Consider the following 5,849-nt stretch of genomic DNA (forward strand, 5'->3'; position numbering starts at 1 on the left):
GTCGACTGTAGTTGAACTTGGTTTCAGAGTTGAACTACAGTCGTTGGCATGGCGATGACTGACAGGCCAGTGGCCTGGAACATTAGCTTGAGGTTTGTTCACGGATGACAATGTCTTGATTTGAGTAACCTGGAATCTGTTTCAGAGAAGGTATTTCAAAACATATCGTAATATTCAGTACATCGGGCCACTGTAAACATCGTAATGTGTTTCTGTAAGTTCTGTGCATTGATATGAAGATCCTGTTCCTACAGCCGCTAGGAATGTGTACTAATATGAACTGTGTTACATCATGACTGTATTGATCCCAGACAGGGGGTTCTGGAGGTGATGAAGGGTCTGACCTGCCTGGTCTTGTCAGACCATCTGCCAGCTTTCCTAACTCCTCACCGCCAGTGTTTATTTTTCAAACTGCCAACGATCCTTTAACCTTTGAGCAGAACCCTCCTCCGTCATCCAACTGTACAGGTGAGCGCTCGCACGCTGAAGCCCTCAGTGCTGACGGAGACACAGATGGATGTTCTGATGTTCTCCAGTCAGCTCTGCTCCACCCAAGACAAACACCAACCAGGAGCCTCTTGCTCCCGGCTCAGGTTCCTCCTCTTCCTCCTTCTCCTCCTCTTCTCCCCCACCTCCTCCTCCTCCTCCTCCTCCTCTTCCTCCTCCTCCTCCTACTCCTCCTCCTCCTCCTCCTCCTCCTCCTCCACCTCTGTGTTTGTTGGTGTCGGCCATTAATGCTCCGGCTCAGCACACTTCATCATTCTTATGAGCCGTCTCCCCCCTCGGACGCGAGGGGGGCCTCCCTCCTCCCCCCTCCCTCTCTCATTCATCATCCTTTATGGAGACTAATAGGCCGGGGGGTGGGTGCGGCCCGGGGGAGGAGGGGGAGCGGGGGCTGGGAGGAAACCCGGCTTAATCCACCAAGAGTGAAAGTTATTCATTCTTCCATTCCAGACGCCCGATATTCATCTGCTGCGAAGGATTCTCCTCTGATGGTGGGGGGAGGGGGGGGGGCTGCAACCTCTCCCTCCCCACAGCGGGGGGGTTAGACCTCGGGGCCTCGGGGGTCCCTCTAGGGTGGAGAACTGAGGCTGACGGAGGTTGGGACCAGCAGGAGGGTGGAGGTGGACCTCAGGGTGGACACGGTGAATATCCGGACGTTACACCAGCCGGGAGGAACCAACTACAGCTGGGCTATCATGGCGGCTAGCCTAGCCTGCTGCTAGCCTGCTGCTAGCCTGCTGTACAGTAGCTAGCCTGCTTCACATCGTCGCTAGCCTGCTGCTAGCCTATCCCTAGCCTGCTGCTAGCCTGCTGTACGGTAGCTAGCCTGCTTCACACCGTCGCTAGCCTGCTGCCAGCCTGCTGTATGGTAGCTAGCCTGCTTTACACCGTCGCTAGCCTGCTGCTAGCCTGCTGTACGGTAACTACCCTACTTCACACCGTCGCTAGCCTGCTGCTAGCCTGCTGCTAGCCTGCTGCTAGCCTGCTGTACGGTTGCTAGCCTGCTTACCTCAGGAAGCTTTAGATACAATGTAATAAAATATGGAAATTTTAAGGAAGAAATCTAATGAAGACTAAGATTACCAATATTAGCAGTCCTGATAATTATTACAACTATTATTATCATAATTGTATTATTATTACAGCATGATGATGTCATCATCATTAATAATAATACTATTCATAGAAATGCATAATTAAAACAAGTCCATGATGCTGAGTAAACAGTATAGCATGAGTAGCCGTTCCGGGTCGCTACCCAGCGAGCAACGCTACGCGCTACTAAGTGCTAACTATCGGCTAGGCTGCGCTACGTAGCCCAGGAGCTCTGCCTCCACAGGTGGAGGCTGGTCTGAGGGATGGATTTCAGTATCAGGATAGAGCAGAGATTGTTAGGTAAATGAACGAGGCCTTGATGACACAATTAGCCGCTCCGCCCTGGCCCGGGTGGGAGGTAGATGGGGCGGCGCAACACCCCTGCGCTAATACTGTTTCCAATAACGCTAACGGCTAATGATATAGGATTAAACAGCAGCACCGCTTCCCGCCGGCTAAATATATTAGCCCGAGGAATTAGCTAATTTACACGCAGAAAACAAGTGGAATAATGACCCGACATGGAGGACTAATTAATGCCACAGAACGGAAGACAGGAGAACATAAGTGTGAAATCACGCCCGTGGCATCCGATGCATGACATCACAGCCATGACATCAACGCAGGACACATCGCCCGCCATGCCATGACGTCGTATGCATGACCTCCTCCTACGCATGATATCACCGCCATGCCATCACAGTGTGACCTCATACGCATGACATCATATGTATGATGTCATACGCATGACATCAGACATACGCATGACGTCATACACTTGCGTCATATTCATGACAGCATACGCATGACGTCATTCATATGACATCATGTGCATGAGGTCATGGCTGGCGTGGTGACCATGACCCCGTCTAAAGACATTGTTCACAGAAGTCTGCTGGCACCATGGAAGAACTCGACACGCCTGGGAACTCAGAGCGGCCGCGTGATGCAGGCTAAACATAGCGAGTGTGAGAGGATTCTGGTGGTACATGAGACACATTCTGATACCGGGCAGCATGGTGCAGCATGGTGACCCCAGATATCACACACTGAGATCAGATATAGAGGTTATAGATTATAACCCTGATCCCTGTTCACATGTACAGATTATAGACCCTAGTTTATAGTACACATTAACAGATTATAAACCCTAGTTTATAGTTCACATTAACAGATTATAACCCCTAGTTTAAAGTTAACATTAACAGATTATAAACCCTAGTTTATAGTTCAAATGAGCAGATTATAGACCCTAGTTTATAGTTCACATCAACAGATTATAAACCCTAGTTTATAGTTCAAATGAGCAGATTATAAACATTAGTTTATAGTTCACATTTACAGATTATAACCCCTTTTTTTTTAGTTCACATCAACAGATTATAACCCCTAGGTTATTGTTCACATGTACAGATTATAACCTGATTACCGTTTACATTTACAGATTATAAACCGAATTAATGTTCATTTTAACAGTTTATAAACATTGTTTTATAGTTCAAATTAACATATTATAAACTGTAGTATATAGTTCAGGTTACAGATCATAAACCCAATCTCTGAGATCCATGATTCGACAGAACAGAGTACGTAGGATCTCTCCGAAATTATTTTATCATCGTAACTCATCTCACCTCATCTATTATATATTAAATTAATCTTTAATCCTAATATAATTAATGGACGGTGTTCATGTGTTTTAAGTGGTCCCTATCTGCCGTCTCATCCCCAATTTAACTAAACTTTCCCTTAACTTAACTTTACTTAAGTCTGGCCAGTGTCGGGTTCCCCCATCGATCGTCTTCTACACTAACTGCGGACCTCATATCCATCTCTCCATCTCAGGCTGGACTCCTGGGGTCAGGGGTCAAGCGACAGCCCAACTTAGTGAGTCAAGAAACACCGGGCCCCCCCCTCACCAAGCGGGTCCTCAGGACTCGGGTCTCCGGACCCTCTGGACCATCTGCCCCCCCCAGACCCCCCCCCCCCCCAGACCCCCCCGGTCCCCAGAGGCTGATTAAACACACCGTCCAGAGACTCAACTTCCCATGGAGAACGGTGGAAGTTGAAGGTTAGCGGAGCAGGAAGGAGTTTTAGGGTCTGAACCAAAACCGGGAGCCGAGTCCCACCTCCCGGACCCCTAACTGTCACCGTGTGAATGGATCACCGAGCCGCCAAATTATGAGAGCGGAGCCAGCGGTGTAATGACGACGGTCTGGGGGGCGGCGCAGTTAACACTAGCATAAGAACCGCAGCTAATGAGCTAATCTCCCCGCCCGCGTCCCAGCGCTCCGATCAACAACAAACAACAGCATTGCTCCGCGCCCCCCTGGCCCCCCCCCCGCTATATTTACTGTAACCCATACCCTGAAGCCCCGCCCCTACCGTGTCCCAACCCCCCCCCCCCCCCCCGCCTCCCAGAGTTGCCGCCATTGATTGCTGCGTTGCGCCCAGGCAGGGGGTGTCCAGGGCTGAGGGTCCGTTGGGGAAGGAGCTAAGTGCTGGATCAATGGGGGGGGGGGGGGGGGGGATAGCGTTACGGGGGGGGGGCCTGGTGGGGGGGGGGGCCCGGGGAATTATTTTGGGGATTCACCACAATCCCCCCAATCACACCTCATCAGCCCCCTCATCAATTAGCAACCCCGGAGCTGGGAAGGGGAGTCCGGACCAGGGGTGGTCTAGGCTGGTTCTAGTCACGTCAGTCCCTGGCTCTTCTGGTTCTTCTCAGGTCAGTCCTTTGTTCTTCTGGTTCTTCTGGATCTTCCGGATCTTCTGGTTCTTCTGGGGTCAGTCCCTAAACAAAGACCTACAGGAAAGTAAGTGAGTCTTTAGCACTCACAACAGTCAAACACAGACAACACAACAGAAAATAACCGCAACAAACACATCAGTTTACCCAACCTAGGAGGGAAAGAGTGGGAGGAGAAAGGAAGGGGAGAGAGGGAGGGGAGAGAGGAAGGGGGAGAGAGGGAGAGGAGAGAAGGGGGGAGAGAGGGGGAGAGAGAGGAAGGGGGGAGAGAGAGGAAGGGGGGAGAGAGAGGGGAGAGAAGAAGGGAAAGAGAGGGAGGAGAGAGGGAGGGGAGAGAGGGAGGGGAGAGAGAGAGGGTTGGGAGAGAGAGGGAAGGGGGGAGAGAGAGAGAGATGGGGGAGAGAGAGGGAGGGAGGATATAAAGCAGTGTGTTAGGAGGGTCGGAACAAGAAGGTCATTTGGTAAAACCCAGAGTGGTCCCTGAGCCGTGATTGGAGGAGGAGTCGAGCGGCGGTTTGTGCGGTCTGACTTTGACGTCTTGTTGATCATGAGGTCCGCGAGGCACACTCACAGCGCGGCGTGAACGAGCCCCGCCCGTCCCTGGCGGACATAACGCAGCACGCTGCCTGGGAGGACTCATGGTAATGTTGCCGCCGCATTAAGCCGTTTGCATCATTAGCTCGGCACGCCGTTATTTCCCGCGAGGCTCGTGCGCGTTGCCTTGTGAGGAACGCCCCGGCTCCGGGAGCGGATGCCAGGCTCATCTGCGGAGTTTAACGGTTATGTGTCGATGGCGCCCGCGGCCGGGCCCCTGGTTCCTCATCGACCCCGCCCTCCCGGGGAACGACAGTGCGGCGATAACGGCCGACGCGGTGCTGCCGCACGCTCCACCGGCTAACCATCAGCGCTAAGTAGCGCCGCGGTGGCGGCACTTCACGCCGTTTGGCGCGGAGTTAGTCGGCGCTAACCCCGCGAGCGAAGGCGGGCGCCGAGGGATCACCTTCAACACGCTCCGTGAACACGCCGCGACTCAGGCGCGATCAGGGGTTTTGGAGCGGTTAGCCGTGCGATGCTAACCGTGTTTCCGGCTGCTGTCGGCAGCGCTGTGGAAACACGCAGCAGATAACAGCGCAGCCCAGGAGCCGACGGTACAGAGGTGTATTTCAACACGTGGTTAGGGCCCCCTGCCCCCCCGCCCCCCCCGCCCGGTGACATAAGGGCCCGGTTGCAAGGCCTGTCCTCGGGCAGACTGACCAGTTGTGCGTGGAAACTCGATAGAGCGTTCTGCACCCAAAACACCAGCAATCAATAAGTGCAGCATGTATCTATTGATGAGCGGAGAGGACCCGGACAGATAGACACCCCCCTCACGCCCTCTGGGCTGGGGGGGGGACCCTAACCCAGGCTCTAACACACACTCTGGGTTGGGGGGGGGCCTAACACAGGCTCTAAAGGGGCCGCACTGGGCTGGGATGGGGAGCGGGGGGACACAGTTAGATTG

Source organism: Gadus morhua, chromosome 10 (genome assembly GCF_902167405.1).
Source record: "Gadus morhua chromosome 10, gadMor3.0, whole genome shotgun sequence".
Classification (NCBI taxonomy): domain Eukaryota; kingdom Metazoa; phylum Chordata; class Actinopteri; order Gadiformes; family Gadidae; genus Gadus; species Gadus morhua.